The sequence below is a fragment of the Gorilla gorilla genome, chromosome 20, assembly GCF_029281585.2.
Source record: "Gorilla gorilla gorilla isolate KB3781 chromosome 20, NHGRI_mGorGor1-v2.1_pri, whole genome shotgun sequence".
NCBI classification, from domain to species: domain Eukaryota; kingdom Metazoa; phylum Chordata; class Mammalia; order Primates; family Hominidae; genus Gorilla; species Gorilla gorilla.
The window spans coordinates 42,702,693-42,721,045 of NC_073244.2; the positions used below are offsets into that span (position 1 = coordinate 42,702,693).

General features: G+C 44.4%; 1 long non-coding RNA gene across 2 annotated transcripts in view; it reads right to left on the reverse strand.

Moving 5' to 3' along the window:
* Positions 1-12,690, reverse strand: part of LOC101142012 (uncharacterized) — a 35,680-nt gene extending 22,990 nt beyond the window's left edge. Inside the window, exons 1-4 of one of the 2 annotated variants that reach the window (XR_010132154.1) lie at positions 12,398-12,503; positions 11,456-11,516; positions 9,406-9,526; positions 4,202-4,287 (exon numbers count right to left, since the gene is read on the reverse strand). This is a non-coding gene — a long non-coding RNA (uncharacterized lncRNA). Of the gene's footprint in view, positions 1-4,201; positions 4,288-9,405; positions 9,527-11,455; positions 11,517-12,397 lie in introns of both variants that reach the window. The other variant, XR_010132155.1, reaches the window with a different exon arrangement.
* Positions 12,691-18,353: the final 5,663 nt, after the last annotated feature.

An 18,353-nucleotide genomic window follows, 5' to 3' on the forward strand; every position in this document is an offset into this window, starting at 1 on the left:
TAAATGTAAAATGTTAAACAGTAAAACTTTAAGAGAAAAACATCTTGTAAATGTGAGTACACACAAATTCTTTTTTTTTTTTTTTTTGAGATGGAGTTTTGCTGTTGCCAGACTGGAGTGCAGTGGCACCATCTCGGCTCAATGCAACCTCCGCCTCCCAGGTTCAAGAGATTCTCCTGCCTCAGCCTCCTGAGTAGCTGGGTCTACAGGTGTGCACCACCACATCCAGCTAATTTTTGTATTTTTAGTAGAGATGGGGTTTCACCATGTTAGCCAGATGGTCTCTATCTCTTGACCTTGTGAAGTACACACAAATTCTTAATAAGGAGACACACACACCACAAATACGAAGAATAAGAAGGCCAATCACAGCATGGTAGAAGAAACACACACACACACATATACACACACACACATCTGCAGCAAAGGTCTTTTATCGAAATATGTATTTGGAACTCTTACTAGTTAATTTGAAAAAAAGATTTTTTAAATAGATAAATGATCCAAAGACATGAACAGATACTTCACAAAAAGACTTCTAACTGACCAATAAACACATAAAAAGGCATTTAATACTAGTCAGGGAAATGTAAAATGTCAACAGGGAAGTGTAAATTAAAATTAAAATACAATGCTCTAATCATCACAGTGGCTAAAATTGAAAGAATAGAAAATGCTGATGTATATTGACGAACTGGAACTCTCATGCACCCTTCTTGATGGTGAAAATTGCAATATTTTGGAAAAGTATTTGGCAGTATCTACTGAACCTGACCATCTGTGTATCTTTGCCTGAGCCATTCTACTCCTAAGTGCATATGCAACCAAAATGCACAGATATTTTTAACAAAAAAAAGTATTAGTAGATCCATGGCAGTGCCATTCATATTAATCAAAAACTGGAAACTCCTGAAATGCCATCAACAGTCGAGTGGATAAGGAAATTGTGATGCATCATACAATGGGGTGCCCTCCAGCAGAGAAAACAGAAAATCGACAACTGCCTTCTCCAAAGAAATCTTACAAACATAATGTTGAGGGATAGAATCTGGAAGAATAAATGCATACTCTATGACTCAAAATTATTTTTAACAAGAGTCTGGATAGTGATTACCCTTGGCGGGGGCAGAAACTTCCTTCTTGGGAGGGAAGCAAGAAGTATCCTCTAGGCTTTAGTCATATTCTTCCTATTGATCTACAGTGCTTATTGCACAGCTGAGTTCATTGTGTGCAAATTCATTGAGCTGATCGTACAGTCCTTTTCTGTGTGTGTGTTATACTTTCATAAAGTTAAACAAAAAGAAATAAAAGACAACTTACCTTTATTTTTATTTATTTATTTATTTATTTTTATTTTTTTATTTATGAGACAGAGTCTCGCTCTGTCTCCCAGGCTGGAGTGCAGTGGCACCATCTCAGCTCACTGCAACCTCTGCCTCCCAGGTTCAAGCGATTTTTCTGCCTCAGCCTCCCGAGTAGAGGGGACTACAGGCAAGTGCCACCATGGCCAGCTAATTTTTGTATTTTTGGTAGAGACAGGTTTTCACCATGTTGGCCAGGCTGGTCTCCAATTCCTGACCTCAGGTGATCTGCCTGCCTCGGCCTCCCAAAATGCTGGGATTACAGAAATGAGCCACCGCGCCTGGCCAACTTACCTTTATTTTTATAATTGTTGGTTCTACATGAACTGAACACAGGAGATACTATGTTTAGATCATCTTTGTAAAATGAGAATATGAATATTGTTCTTCTCCACCCTTTTTAGCTTTCTTCATTAGAAATATTTAGGCCCAAACTATTGTCATTTTTAGCAATTGTTATTTTATGTATTGCGCATTATTTTGCATTTTGTATAAGAGCCACGTTGACCCCAATTATATAGACTTAAACATTTAGCTGGATTTCTGTTCTTATTTTAGACTTTTTATAGCTCATACTCTCTATTCCTGACTTACAGATTTTGATTCACCTCCCATTTAATCAGGAAACATCTTTCCAGAGGCTGTTATAGAAAGAATAGCTGATTCATGATTTTTGTCATATTTGATAGGATTGGTCTTTCTTCTACCTCCTTATTTAACACTTGTTTTCTGCTTATTACTTATGGGTTTGTTTTTTGTTCGTTTGTTTGTTTGTTTGTTTGTTTTTGAGACAGAGCCTCGCTCTGTGGCCTAGGCTGGAGTGCAGTGGCACAATCTCTGCTCACTGCAAGCTCCGCCTCCTGGGTTCACTCCATTCTCCTGCCTCAGCCTCCCGAATAGCTGGGACTACAGGCGCCCGCCACCACTCCCGGCTAATTTTTTGTATTTTTAGTAGAGACGGGGTTTCACCGTGTTAGCCAGGATGGTCCCGATCTCCTGACCTCGTGATGCACCCGCCTCGGCCTCCCAAAGGGCTGGGATTACAGGAGTGAGCCACAGCGCCCGGCACTTGTGGGTATTTTTTTAAACTTTTGTTTGTGGACCTAGTTTCGTTTGTTCTTTTCAAAATAATTAGTAATATGGAAATTAAGCATCTTATTACTATACTCACATGGTTGGACTAAAATTTTGAGAAAATATATTTTTTCCTACTTATCAACATTGAAAATGTACAATATCTCTCTATTCACCCTTATGTAAAATGATAAATTCTGTGAACGTCTTATGTAAAATGATAATTCTGTGTACCCTCTTAATACCATACACTCTGTATTCCCAATCTTAGTTGATATATATGGAATTTAAATATTTCCACTAAATAACTTATTTTTCACCTTTGCCATAAACTCCATAGTCATATTTAACACAATTATTCTGAATAAATATTGTTTCCTTTTTAGTGCTTTGTGCCATTTCATTTACACTACATCTTCCCATTTCTTGAGTTCTGTATTATTTATATGCCCTTCATTCAGCTGGAGCACTTCTTTGAGTTTTTTTAAATGAAGGGCACATGGGTGGTATACTTCCTAAGTACTTTCATATTTCAAAATCTGCAAGGTTGTCTCAGGAATGATAGTCTGAGAGGATGTAAAATTGTGTTTTCAATTAAAAATAACCTTTTATTTTTACAAAGGCAGTATATGTACACAGTAGAAAATTAGAAAATATAGATAAGCAAAAGTAAGATAATAAAACCACCATATTTCCACTACTTAAGAGATTACCACTGTTAACACTCAGATGATGTCCTCTCAGATCTATTGCTATGCACATAGATGTGCATTTTATCAAAGTAAGATTATACTGTGTACATTGTTTTGCAACGTGCTTTTATTCAATAAATAAATGTCTACTTGTCCATGGCATTAAACTGTAATATCATTGATATGGTTTGGCTGTGTCCTGACACAAATCTCATCTTGAATTGTAGCTTCCATAATTCCCACGTGTTGGGGGAGGCATCTGGTGGGGGATAATTGAATCATGGGGGTGGTTTCCCCCATACTGTTCTTGTGGCACTGAATAAGTCTCATGAAATCTGATGGTTTTAGAAGGGGTTTCCTTTTTCACTTGGCTCCCATTCTCTCTTTTGCCTGCTGCCATGTAAAATGTGCCTTTTGCCTTCTGCCATGATTGTGAGGCTTCCCCAGCCACATGGAACTGTGAGTCCTTTAAACCTGTCTTCCTTTATAAGTTACCCAGTCTCGTGTGTGTCTTTATCAGCAGTGTGAGAATGGACTAATACAACCATTAAATGCCCAAGCTGTACTCAAATTACCCCAACAGTCTTTTAAAGTGAGTTTGCCCAGAATAGATGCAATCTGGGTGGCTATTCCCTTATTTTATGTCGATCTGGAACAAGCCCTTTTTCACGATGATGGTTGTTGAAAAGAGTGGGACAAATGCTCATCTTCTAGATTTTTCTACTCAGCTCTTTCTGTACCATTATTGAGAAGCAATCATCTTTCTGCAAATCTCTATATTCTGCCTGGCCTCCTGTCATTTAGCATCACGGAAGCAAATTCAGATAGCAACTTAATTTCTGCCCCTTCTTCCTGACTTGTATTGTCTACTCTTGAACTTCAAAAATGTCACGGAGCACTATCTCCATGGGGAGCTGTTCGTTAATTATGACTGGTTCTCAGGTAGTCAGTGAACTTTCATCTAAAAGCTAAAGTTTTTATTGAGCTCAAATACTTTTTTTTTGTTTTTTTGGTCTGCTCTGCTATTTCCTTCTGGAATTTCTAGCGCATGTGATTTGAATTTTCTGGACTTACCTCCTGAGCTTGTCTCCTTCCTGTTCTTTGATTCATTTTCATCTCTTTTCTCTGAGTTATAAGAAAGCATCTTCTAGTTCATGGATCTAGGAATGAACACAAGGGTGGAATTCTCAGTGTTAACACATGACTCAGGGGCACGGGTATTAGCAACTCCAAGCAGCATCCGTTGAGTTCTTCCCTGAATCAGGTTCTAGTCTGCACACTCTACAAGGATCACCTCAATCAACCATCACATCAAACCTATTAGGCGAGGATTCTCACTGAACCCATTTTACAGATGATGAAACTGAGACACCTAGCGGATACATAACTTGCCCAATTACATAGCTAATAAGTAGTCAGCCTGGGATTCAAACCCAGGCTCCTCCTCACTCTCCGCACTGCTGGGAACCTGGATTGGTCCCACCCTGCCTGTCTCACAGCCCTATTGCCCCCACCCCTTGTTAGTGGTCTCCTACTTAACTCCTTTCCAGGTAAATTGTTCATATGAATGCTGCCAATGATGGACAGGCACATCACTGGTCTGCTGCTTTGAGCTCTACATTTCATAGAAATGTTGTCAAACTGTTGTGATGTGGCTGGCTACCTTCCCTGATTTCCAGTGTGGACACAGATTTTCCCCTATATACATTCCCTTGGATATTTCCATGGAAAACCTCATGCTTAGTGTACCTTTAGAGGTTTCTTTATCTCCCCTACCAAAATGCAAGCCAGCATGACCGTCCATTCCTATTCCCCATCACTCTCATTTATCCTCTTTGGTTTTGCAAGAAATTGACCCATATAATACATTCATTGTGTCCTTGCCTCACAGCCCAGCACCATACTGTCCGAGTGAAATGCCCTTTCCCTCATCCTCCCCATTGAAAATCCTTATCAACCTTCCATGGGCAGCTCAAATGCCAACTGGCCCTTAAAGCGCTCCTTCACCCCATTCCATGTCCTGTGTCCTCTCCTTCCTCAGATGTCCCTTAGGGACCTCTACTCCCCAGTGGCCTGCTCTCAGTCAGGATCCCAGCACCAAACAGATGGTGCATCCCAGGGAAGATAATCCAGAGAGAGTTTATGCACAAAGGGGTAGACTACAAAGTGATAAGTGTTTGTTGTCTGGACCTAACAGAAAGAGAAAAGAAGAAGTCCCCGGGGCCTGGAAGGAGAGAATCCTGCATTGTTTTGAGAATAGCAGAGACTTTCGGTCCAGGGAGAAACTACCCCAAGGCCACTGCAGAGGGAGAGAGACTCAGCTGATGAAATACTCTCACCTCAGTCCCTCTCTTCCTCCCTCCAGGCTCTTGCCAGGGTTCCCCTTTGTCAGAAAGCAACCAGAGGGCATGTGGCCCAGGACCCCTTGATATAATCATGCACATCAGCCACCTGGGGCTGAGAACAGGGAGGAGAAAGGAAAGGGGTGAGTGCTGACAGGCAAAGGAAGGTATCAGCTACAGACTCTGCCACTTGCATTGTTCATGGTAATCATTTACATCTTAACTTTCCCTCCAGCTCTTGAGGGTGGGCAATATGGCTCTGCATTTCAGTACCCCAGTGGCTAGCACGGCGGTGGGTATGCAGCCTGAGCTCAGTGAAGTTGCTTCCTCACTCATGAGGAAGCAGTCACGTTATGACTTCCTCATTTGTTTTGTGATTCTAGAGGCGGAAAAGGGTGGCCTGAGTCATCTTAACTCCATGCTTGTGGGATTGTGAATTCTGTGGGATTGAGGGGTTGGGGGATTCTGGCGAGGCCGTGGACAGACTCTTTGCAACATGTATGCCTGGCCCTTTGGATGTGAAACCCTGCAGCTGGCGTCACCTGTGTTGCATTCTGAATGGGTGAGCCAACCCAGGCTCCACCATCTGTACCAGGCACAGGGAGCACCAGCAACCAGCCACTGCCTTGTGTTATCCTTGTATTCCTTCATCAATCGATGTGTCCGTTCATTTGTTAAGCACTCATTCAGCAGCTACTACATACAGCAAGGGTTCCAAACCCATATGGTGTCATGGGAAACCATTCCCCACTCTTCTGGTAACAAACCTCACACATAATCCAGGCCTAATAGTGCTCATGAGAAGGTGAGAGAATCGGAACAAGAAGGAAAGGGATGGGCCTGAAGGAGCACAGCTAAGAAGCAGCAAAGCACAGCTTGAGAGCTGAGTACACGCTAGCACACTGCCCAGACACACATCTCAGGGCCCCTGGAATAAAGGTGACTGTGTTCACATCAGAGTGAATGTGTTAATGAGGAGAAAGAGGGCCTGGCACAGCAACTCATTGTTCTAATCAAAGCACTTTGGGAGGCTGAGGTGGAAGGATCACTTGAGCCCAGGAGTTCAAGACCAGCCTGGGCAACATAGCAAGATCCTTGTCTCTATAAAAACCTCCAAAAATTAGCTGAGCATACTGGCATGTGCCTTGTAGTCCCAGTGACTCAGGAGACTCAGGCAGGAGGATCACTTATCAAGTGAGGTTGAAGCTGCAGTGAGTCGTGATTGCCTGCCACCTGGGGTGATCATATAATTTGTTGTGTCAACTGGACCACTTTGCAGACAGAGAGGTGTGTGGTTATACCACGAAAACAAGTGTTTACCTTGACTGACCCAGACCAGTCAGTGTGTATGGCCACCCTACCAGAAGGGCCAGGCATACATGTTGCAAAGAATCTGTCCATGGCCTCACCAGAATCCCACAATCAATGGGAACACCAAGAAGGAAGTTAAGACGACTCAGGCCACCCTTTTCCACCTCTAAAATAACACACACAGAAAAAGGTCATATCATGACTGCTCCGTCACTCAACGCAACCTCACTCAGTCCAGGCAGCACACCCACCACCATGTTAGGCACTGAGTACAGACACTTGAGCCTGGGCGACAAAGTGAGACACTGTCTCTAAAAAAAATAAAAGAGAGAGAGGAAAGAAGTCCTCCATTCTGGTGTTCGTGCATGGCCCCTGTAAGACTGGATAATTGGGGAGCCGAGGCGGGCGGATCACAAGGTCAGGAGATTGAGACCATCCTGGCTAACATGGTGAAACCCCGTCTCTACTAAAAATACAAAAAATTAGCCGGGCGTGGTGGCGGGCACCTGTAGTCCCAGCTATTCGGAAGGCTGAGGCAGGAGAATGGCGTGAACCCGGGAGGCGGAGCTTGCAGTGAGGCAGGAGAATGGCGTGAACCCGGGAGGCGGAGCTTGCAGTGAGGCGGGAGAATGGCGTGAACCCGGGAGGCGGAGCTTGCAGTGAGCCAAGATGGCGCCACTGCACTCCAGCCTGGGCGACAGAGCAAGACTCCGTCTCGAAAAAAAAAAAAAAAAGACTGGATAAGGTCCTTGGCTTTTCTCAGTTTCATGATGTGACCACATCATGTGAGCTTGTGGCAGTGGAAATACGTGGTCAGGGATGTGGGGCATCCAAGCAGGGGAAAGGGAGCATTCCCATGGCCAACCCACCCACACAGCCTCCACCCAACGGCATCCCAGCTTGGAAACTGACTTTGGAAACACAACATGTGAGACTGTGATTTTGATTAGAATGACATGGATATGAGACAGCTACATTTTTTCCCAAGGAAAAACTCTCTCCAAACAAAGGGTGAAAGAGAATCATTGTTTACTTATGCTCCATTCTTCTTAATTTCTGATATTCTTTTAGACAACTGCCAAGTCCATGCAGAAACAGCTCTTCTGATGTAATAAATGTAGACTTTGATCTGACACTCACCAAAGCCATTCTGAAGAATTTCAGAGCAGAACAACTTGAACAACAAGTCATAAAATAGATGTGAGCCTTGACTTTATTTTTTTTAATTTACCAATAAACTAGGTCTCAAGAGTTAAAATGAGCTTTTTTCCCCAGAAGTAAACACTTGTACACACTTTAAGTGACTTTTTTTTATAACATTCCTTTTTTTTTAGGATGAGCATAGAGTTAATACCCAGGAGCAAACACATCACTGTTACTGTCCTTAGAACATGTATTGATCACGGCCTTGGCTGCACACAGATAACCCTGAAACAGACTCTTTGATCTCGCTCCTCCCAGTCTGTAACTTTTTTTTTTTTTTTTTTTTTGAGACAGAGTCTCACTCTGTTGCCCAGGCTGGAGTGCAATGGTGCAATCTCAGCTCACTGCAACCTCCACCTCCCAGGTTCAAGCGATTCTCCTGCCTCAGCCTCCCGAGTAGCTGGGATTAGGGGCACGCGCCAGCACGCCCAGCTAATTTTGCATTTTTAGTAGAGATGGGGTTTCTCCATGTTGGTCAGGCCAGTCTCGAACTACTGACCTCAGGAGATCAGCCCACCTTGGCCTCCCAAAGTGCTGGGATTACAGGCTTGAGCCACCATGCCCAGACCCCAATCTGTAACTTTAAGTAGGGTTTCCAAGTCACCTGGGCCAATGCCTAAAATGCCTGCCACTTGGGGTGCATATAATTTATTGTGCCAACCAGGCCACTTTGCAGATGGAGAGAGGTGTTATTCACCAGGAAAACAAGCATTTACCTTGAATAGCCCAGACCAGTCAGCGTGTTCCACCATCCCCCCCTGAAAAAAAGATGGCTACATCAGCGTTGTGTGTATTTCCACCAACCTGGTGGAGACCTCTTTATTCAGGGTAATGATACAGGAAAAAGGGCAGGGAGCGGTGTCCTGTGTGGGCCAGCAGTAGCCTCAGGTCCCCCCACTCCAGGGAAAGCAGAGCAATTGCAGAGTCCCAGAGACTGTGCCTGGGACCCCCACATGTGGGAAGACCCACCCATATTCCCTGGCATTCATCACTCGGTCAGTTTCCCTAAACACTGACCCAAAACCCACTCTTGCAAGAATATTTATGAGCATACTTTCTCTCTCTCTTGCTTTTTGACATCAATTAAATGAAGTATTGGCTGCAACTAGTTTGTCCAGAAGTTTCTATGTCAGCGAATGATCTGGGTAAGGAGATGACTGGATAACTCTTCACCTTCATTTTCAGCTGAGAAAATGCCAGCTTACCATACGGGTCACATTCCTGGGGCCCTTGGCTAGGAAAGAGTGGCTCCATTTTGCACACCTCCCACTGTTTCTCAGTGTCTACAATGCTCAAATATGTGCAAAAGAGTAACACTGTTATTCACATCGTAATGGATACTAACAATAGTAGCTATTATGTGTGAAGCACCCATGCTGGACCAAGCTTTGTACCAGGCACTTACTTATAACAGTCTCATACCCTGATAATGAAGATATATCAATCTCCAGCCTACAGAGAAGGACACTGAGGTTCAGAGAGGCTAACTGTCTTGCTCAAGGTCACACAGCTCGGCAGTGCTGGTGTCAAATTTCCCCACAATCTGCCAAAAGGTGAGAAATTTCAAGTCATATATTTGCCTTTAAAAATCAGTTTGCCTCCCAACTAGCCTTGCAGATCACTGCTATTGGTGACCAGACTTTATGCAGGAGACGAGAAAACAAGTTTATGTCTTTCTCTGTCCCCGAATATTGGGGAGTGAGTTGGTAAAAGAGCATGTACCCTAAAGAGTACAGCGTTTTTATTCTGCCATCAATGAGTGTGCTCTTTAAAATATTCCATTTATTCACCAACATGGTGCTGCATATGTCAAAATGCAAAACTAAGAAAGACAGCACAGGAACAATATATTTTTAGTGCCTTTTAATTGAAGTAATAGTAAGAATTGTATCCACAGCATGCTCCAGCAGGTTTGCAAGATATAGGTGCTCTGCCTAGATCCTCTGTGGACACTGCATACCTGAGGGCTAGACATGTTCTGATCATGCCTGCTAAGCCCCAAATCGCAAAGGTTCCCCAAGTACCAGCAACTTGGAGGAAACCCTGGGAAGAACCTGGGTGACATCCTTAGCAGAATTTTCTGGGTCCCAACAACTGGGTTAGCAGAATTTTCTGGGTTTCTCTATTTCCCTTCCATTCCTCCTCTCTGAATGAGAGATCCTACAGAGTGAATATTTAAGGCTGACGTTTTCCACCCAGTGTGCTCCTGCAGCTTAGAAATGGACATCACGGCTTGAAAGACCAGGGAAAATAAACATAGGGCCGAATTGAGTGACTCCTGGCGTGAGTCAACATGGATGCCCCATCCTCCCATTCTGAGCACAAAGGGTGCTTAAAACTTTAATGAATTGAACTCTATGAGTAAGGGATGTTAATCATTTTAATTACCCAGCAGCTTGAAATCAGATATAACAGTCCAATAATGTATCTTTAAACGAATACCACCCTGCCCTATAAAAAATCCCTTCCAAACCATTCTAATAATTTCTATTTATCTTTTCTGACGTTAACTGTTATCCAGCCCAGCCGGCCAACAGACAGCCTTCCCCTCACATTTGGTTTAAATGCAATGCCGTCTAGTTTTTCAATATCATTAGCGTCCCCCTGGTGGGCAGAGAGCAAGGCGGTGGCACCGGTCACACTTCACTGCTTTATCTCATATGACAAAGAGCGATGATACGCTTCAATCCAGGCCAGCCCGGCAGAGGGGAAGGTGGCCGCACAGAACTCCCCCTGCTGCCGAGAAACGCCCTCCGTGTGACTTACTAACAGCATGAAGGGGCAGACAAATAGATTTTCCTCTATATTTATAACCAGCATCATTCTTCCTTTCAGGGCGTTCAGTGCAGGTAGCTGTTTTATATGAAATGAACAATCTTTATAGACGTACCAGAGCCATAACAAGCCTGATTTTCAGCGAAGCTGAGGTATATAACTCTTACCGAATTGTCAGGCTACTTGCTCAACAAATCAAGCCTAACTTATGATGTTTGCAGTGTAATTTTTATTCCTGTTTGACTAGCCAACTACCCAGTGGTAATAGGATGTTAGGAAGGGCAGTGGCGATGTTTGTGCATGCCGTGATGGATAGGCCGACTCGGCATTTTTCATTTATATCTCCAGATTCCAAATCAGTTAAGTTTAGGAAAAATGAAACAAAGTGGCAAGAAAAATGTTTGCAGATTGCAGACCGGTGCTCCCGCCGATCTGAGTTCAGCCCACATCTGCCGGGATTGTCTGGAAACATTAAGATATCTAAATGAAAATCAATACTATATGTGCCAGGCATTTACTACCAGGAACAAGCATCAAGAGACCTGAGCTAATCAGACTTCCAGCTTGTGCCTCAGCCCTAGACTGAACCCCAGGGGTGTCCTAATTGCCCAGACTAATCACAGAAGAGTTAAATTTATAACCAAGAAAGACATCTTGTTTTTCTTACCAGTCATCATTTAGGAGCGGAAAGGCTCACCTGTGAAGTGGGTGCCAGATGTACAGTGGGAGCCTCCATTCAAGAGAGGATGGCTTCTCACCTGTCAGGGGAAAGGAAAGACAAATTTACTGTCAGCAGTAAAACCAGTCAGGCTCATTGAAGCCCCAGGTGGGAGAGTATTCCATCAGCTCAAACACGCACTGCAGTTCTCCTCATTGAAACTCTCCCCACTTAACCCCCGTGTTCTGGAACATGAAAGCCCCGTGCACACTTTGATCCATGGCCTGGTTTTTATTTTAAGGAAACCGCTCAGAAAAGCAACTGGCATCAGTGACGTTAAAAATATATGTATCTGTTTCTCCCTGAGTTCCACTCTGTGCTTTTTTGTCCGTTGGAGTCTCCAGAGGAGCTAATAACACTTGGCGACATGTATCTCCCTAATATACTGTACAAACAAGTCACTGATATTATTCACACTCCAACAAACTACAAAGTCACACAATAGCAATTGGACGAGCCCACACTATACTGCTGAAAAACCATAATGTATCAGGGGACTGGATTCCTAATATTTGCATTCTAGATGCCAACTGTGAGCATATTTTGTACTATTTTCAACAAATTACACCAAAATATGCAAAATGTTTATAAGGCTCCATCTTCTATTTTTGGCTCCGATATATTTGCAACTTAATAGTCCTTTAGAGATTTCTTTGTCTCCTGGGGAGAAATAGGAAAGTGGGAAATGAAAAAAGCAGAAAGAGAGAGGGAGAAGAGAAAAGAAACGAAGACACTTTGTTCACGCAAGTTGAGTTCTGCGAGTTTTTCGTAAAGAGCGGAGCCACTCTCCCTGGAGACCTTCTTCGACAAGAAATTTAATAACATTATTTGGATTCCTTGTGTCCCAGATTTCAGATGTATTTTTAATGCATGTGTCTTGAAACAAAACAACCATTGTCAAATGCTGTATCCTCTTCTCACCAGTTTAAATGGCTTCCTAGACAGCACGATTCTGGGAGCATCTTGAAGGTGGTGATCAATGAAAAACTGCGCCTTGCTCTCTGTGGCTTCCCAAGGATGTTCACCCCTTACCACAGAAGGTTTGTCAGCTCTCTTCCCAGGAAAGGTGTCTCTGGTCCTTGTGATGTGAACAATGACAGCCTCTTGCCTTCTGTTCCATCATCATTGCCTCCACGCTCTAGCAACTGGGTGCAGGCACACATCTGTCTTTCTTGTCTTCAACCCTGCGATATCACCATCCCTGATTGCACTGTGCCTGTGTGGGATTAGGGCTGATCTGTTGAGCAGAATCCAGGATAGGGGAGATTAAAATGTACATGGGTTGAAGAGGGCAGCAGTTTTCCTGATGCTGGATTACACAGCCAAGTTGAAAACTTTTCAATCCAGCTTCTCCCACTGGAAAAGGTGTCAGACAAAAAACTAATTTTTTTCTAACGTTATGCCTAATGAACTTAACCTAACTTAACCTAGAGATTGGGCCTCATGCCCTTGGTTCCTAGAACCAGTTTTCCTAACAAGACTGAAGCTTCAGCCGAATTCATTACTTACTCAGAATGAGTAAAGCCAGAGGAAAAGATATTTCATGAACGAATCTGTGTTCTTAGCTGGGCTTCAAGGTAAAAAAAAAAAAAAACAAGTGAAAAAGAGTGCCTGGCTTCCCATGTCTTTGTACGCACAGTAGGCCCTCAAAATGCATGTGTAGGTTGGATAAACCAACAATTCATGGCGGATGAACTGGGAAGTCACTTGAGTTGGACATACACTCAAAAAAAGGTAAAGAGACCAGGCACGGTGGCTCATGCCCGTAATCCCAGTGCGTTGGGAGGCCTAGCAGGGGACCAGGCTGGGGGACGAGGGTCGGGGGATAGCTTGAACCTAGGAGTTAAAGACCAGCCTGGGCAACATGGCGAAACCCTATCTCTAAAAATTTTAAAAATTAACCAGGCACAGTGGCACATGCCTGTAGTCCCAGCTACTCAGGAAGCTGAGGCAGGAGGATTGCTCGAGCCCAGGAGGTGGAGGCTGCAGTGAGCTATGATCATACCACTGAACTCCAGCCTGGGCAGCAGATAGAGACCCTGACTCAAAGAAAAAAAGAAGAGGTACAGAAGCATATTCAAATGGAGAGACTGAAGCAGAAAGAAGCCTCAGAGCACATCAGGCTTCAGGCTTTCCTCTAGGAACACTCCACTGCTCTGCACACCAAGCTTGGAATCAGAGGCAGCCAGACCTTGATTTGCCCCCAGGACAAAAGCCAACAGCCTACGGCTGCTGGGCAGGATGACTTCAAACTCATTCCTCAGCCAAACAGGGCCTCTCAGGAACGCAGGCTTGACAAAGCTAGGTGTGGCTCTCAACTCAGGGGAGCTGAAGCCTTCACAAGCCCTACGTCCTGTGTCCCAGCTCCACAGTCCTCACGGGACCTGCTCCTGTGGCCAGGCTCACGTGCACAGGGGTTGCTGTGAAATAGTCTGTGTGGTGAGAAAACTCCTGGGGTCTCAGCTAGAAACGCTGTCTGGGGTTGCAGCTTTTCCAGCTGTTTTGATGGCCAGGCTGGGAAGCCTGCTAGAGGCCAGGGAGCAAGGTAGGGCCACCCAGACAAAACAGTCAGTGGAGATCTCACCCAGGGAGCCCAGACAATTCACAACAGAAACAGAGCTGCTGCTTCCTGAGGGCTTTCCACGTGCCAAGCACTATTCCTGGAGTTGTGTGTGTTTTAACTTGATCAATCTTCAGAATGGCCCGGCAGGTGGACCCTATTATTAGCCCACAGGGGAGACGAGTAACTTAGCTGCAGTCACAAATTGCTGAGGGACAAAATCAGGGTCTTGTCCCTGCAGTCAGGTGTGGAGTCCATGCATTTTGCAGAAGGAAGTCTCCAGGGCGGCTCAGGAACAGAGGCCCTGCCTAAGTAGGTAAGATGGCAGAGAGTGGACCCAAGGTAGAAATCAGATCATATTTATATGATTCATAAGATAAATAATAATACTACCATAAAGCCACACTCAACAAAAAACTTTAATATGGAGACCAAGCCAGAGCTGAGCTTCCTTAAGTGAGATCCATAGAAGAAGGAGGCTCAAACGGAAAAGCTGTTGAAATAATTATAAGATAATCACTTGGGGGCATTCGGCAGTGGGACTCACTTGGGCTTTATCCCCCTGTTCTGACACTGACCGAAAGAAACAGCAGTCAGTTACCAATGGCTTTGGCTTCGTCTCTGGTATTCCAAAACCCTGTGCTCTGACTGTCATCTCACAATCAGAAAACCAGAAAGACAGCTGCTTGCCACTCCCAGAGCCTGCCTGCCCAGCACCCTGGCCTCCTCTGGGACCACCTGTGCACCCCTACGTCACCATCACAGCCCAGCAGAGTGAAACTTCATCAGCAACATTTTTCACAAGACAGAGGCCACATTTGTAAAGTGACCCTTCTTCTGCCTTTTGGCTCTAGAAGAGAAAGGGGCGAGAGAGCAGAGGAAGGACAACGGGATGTTCACCCTGCGGACTGAGTCAGGAGGAGGACGTGGCTTGTTTAATCCTAATAAATCAGAGCATCCCCGGGAGGTGGAAGCAACAGGGGTTGGTGTGCCAGCCGCGCTGCACATTGACCCAAGGCAGAGCTCGTGGAGAAATGATGTCCTCTTAAGCAGACTCCTGGAGAGATGGTCCGCATTTCTCCTGACAAATTAGAAGTGCCGTGAATGCAACCATTCCTCAGAAAATAGGCCTGATTTAGCAATGCACAAGCTGCAATATCTCGCTGCATAAAAAGACCATTTAAGCAGGGAAGCCTTTAGGACACTGGCCCTTTGGAGAAGCAGTTCTGAAATATTACCCACCTCGACTGCCACCTAAGCCAGTCACTCCCCAAGGGAAAAGCCACATTTACAACCTAGAAAACCAAGCAGGCTTTAGTCAAAGAAAAGGGTCATTTGTCTCTGGTATCTGCATGAGATTTCTTGTGCCCCTGTCCTGCTCAAGCCCTCACCTCACCTCCAGTGGCCAAGCCAAGTGGAGAGCTACTGTATGGGGAACACCAGTTTCATCCTATCCAAGGTGTCTTGCCCTGTTCATGGCAGCCAGAGCCTTAGCCAACCCGTTGAATACCAGAGCAATTACAAAGCAGATCTGGTGACAACAATGCTAAAAAGTTGAAATAATTCGTTTGCACAAAGTGTGCATGTTTGAAAACTTTTCATGCAAAGATTACAACCTGTCATTATCTTCCCCAGAGACACACTACCTTCTTAAAAAGTATCTCTAATGAGATCTACAAATCTGTTGAAGACAGCTTACTTTATTGTGTTTGTAAAGATAAAAATGTTTTAAATAGGTTATGGCTCCTGGGACTGACAGTCCCACCATGAGGGTAAGGTCATTTTGAAATGTTAATAAAAGTTTTCATAAAATATGACGGCGCTCAAAGAGTAATGTTTGGATGTAAAAATAACTATAAAAGTATAATTTATACCAGGGTACACGTGCAGTTTTTCTGTGTCAAGATATTTGCCCAATTTCTCATTTGACTGGGGTTGCAGCTTTTCCAGCTGTTTTGACGGCCACACTGGGATTCGATCCTTATTAGAGAGGTTTGCAGCAGGCTTTCCGAGGCTTAGCCGGTTATATTAGACTTTCCCTCGAAGCAAAGTCTTGCACTGCCCTGACCATTATGCAAATATGCAAGCACTCAACCTAGGATTGTCTCAGCTTGCAGTAGACATCGCTGTCCTCCCACCATGGGAACAAGACAAGCAAGACTGGTAAAATCAGCAGAGAGGGGGGCCCTGGGGGCGTAGCCTCATAGCTCCCAGTTCCTGGGCTAGTCAGGGGGAACATGCCAAATTGGAAACATTCAGCTGTTTCCTATTCAATGAGCTCCTTCGTATTTGAAGTTAACCAGCCCAAAGGAAATAACTCAGAAGGATTTTCTAGGTGATGAGATAACTAATGAGACCAATCCGTCCTCTCTGTTTGCCGGATCCCATTGGCTCAAATCAACCCCGATATTTCTATTAAGGCACCTGGGACACGTGGGGTCCCCCAGGACCCAAGGTTGGGAACAAAACTCCCTGCAGACAGTCAGTTAGGGGAAACTTAAGACATGCTGGAATCAGGGATCATGGATTTGGGACAAGAAAGAGATGGCATCAGAGTCCTACCTACAACGTGTCCTGGTTATGGAACATTCAGCAAACGATTCCTGTCCTCAGCATTATCCAGAATTTTAGGTACTGATACCTGACACATATCATTGTCATGGACATAAGGGGACACACTCCACCTTCTTCATCCTCTCCCCATTCTCCCACACACCCCAAGGAACATTCATCTGAGACCCAACAGATTGGCTGCTCTCCTCTCCAATAACTATAACATGCGACATAAACGTGAGGTCCTAAGCACTTCAGGACTATTATCCACAAAACCTGGCCCTGACAAATCAAAAAGCTTTTGACTGTTTGAGCCCAGGAGTTTGAGACCTGGCTGAGCAACATAGGAAGACCCTGTATTTACAATATAAAAACATATAAACATTAGGCTGGGTGTGGTGGCTCATGCCTGTAATTCCAGCACTTTGGGATACAAAGGCAGGCAGATCACTTGAGGTCAGCAGGTCGAGGCCAGCCTGGCCAACATGGTGAAACTCTGTCCCTACTAAAAATACAAAAAAAAAAAATGTATTAGCCAGCATGGTGGTACATGCCTGTAATCCCAGCTACTCAGGAAGCTGAGGCAGGAGAATAACTTGAATCAAGGAAGCGGAGGTTGTAGTGAGCCGAAATCATGCCACTGCACTCCAGCCTAGATGACAGAGTGAGACCCTGTCTCAAAAAAATAAATAAATAAATAAAAATAAAAATGAATTGGGCATGGTGGCATGCACCTGTAATCCCAGCTACTCGGGAGGCTAAGGTGAGAGGATCGCTTGAGCCAAGGAGGTCAAGGCTGCAGTGAGCCATGATCATAGCACTGCACTCCAGCCTGGATGACAGAGTGAGACCTTGTCTCCAAAAATACTTTAGAAAGTATTGGTTCTGCTCTATCAAGATTCTCTTGAAGCAGGGTAGTAGGATGCCACAGCTCCTGAGCTTGAAGGAATTTGGTTGGCAGGGGGTCAGGGAGGGAGGATCATGTAAGAAAATGAGGGATGGAAACAAAGTTTGGTTAATGTATCAGGTTCGGGAGAATTGTGATAAAATATTCTGAGATGGTCAGAAAGCCCTCTCTGGGGGAGGTGGCATTGAATAGAGCTATGAATGACAGTCTCATGTAGAAGAACCCCCTCATTCTCTCCTGTTCACCTTCACGTTACTCTGCTTTCTTTTTCTTCTCAGCACTCATTTCTCTGAGATACTGCAATACAGACTGATGTATGAATTCTCACTGCACCCCCAGTATTAGAATGGAAGCTCCATGAGGGAAAAGACATTGCCTTGTTCACTGCGGATTCCAGGTACCTAAACCAATTCCTGACACAAAGCAGTGGTTCAGTAAATATTTGCGAATAAGTAAATAAATGAATGGATCGTGTAACCAGGACACTGACCAACTCTCTGGCTTGCACAACGCTAAGAAGAGACTTAAAGCTGATGGTTAAATCTTCTTGTGTCTGCTCATCACCAAAAGGACACCTCTTGTGTCCAGTGTCTGGAGGGAAAAATTCAAATTCAAACGCGGAACCTGCTTGCAAACATAGTATTGTCTGTGATGTGGTCCCGTGGAGTCAATCAAAAGTCCTGTTCAGACAGCTTTTTGCTGTGTTCATTCTACAAAATTTCAGACTGAAGCCTGACTGAAAAAAAAAATGCTTAAGAGATGTTGGAGTCAACAAGATGCTGAATACCTCATGGCAGTGGTGAACTTGCTGTAAGCCTATGAGCAGAAGTTCAATCCAAGGGTGGATGCTAAGCCTA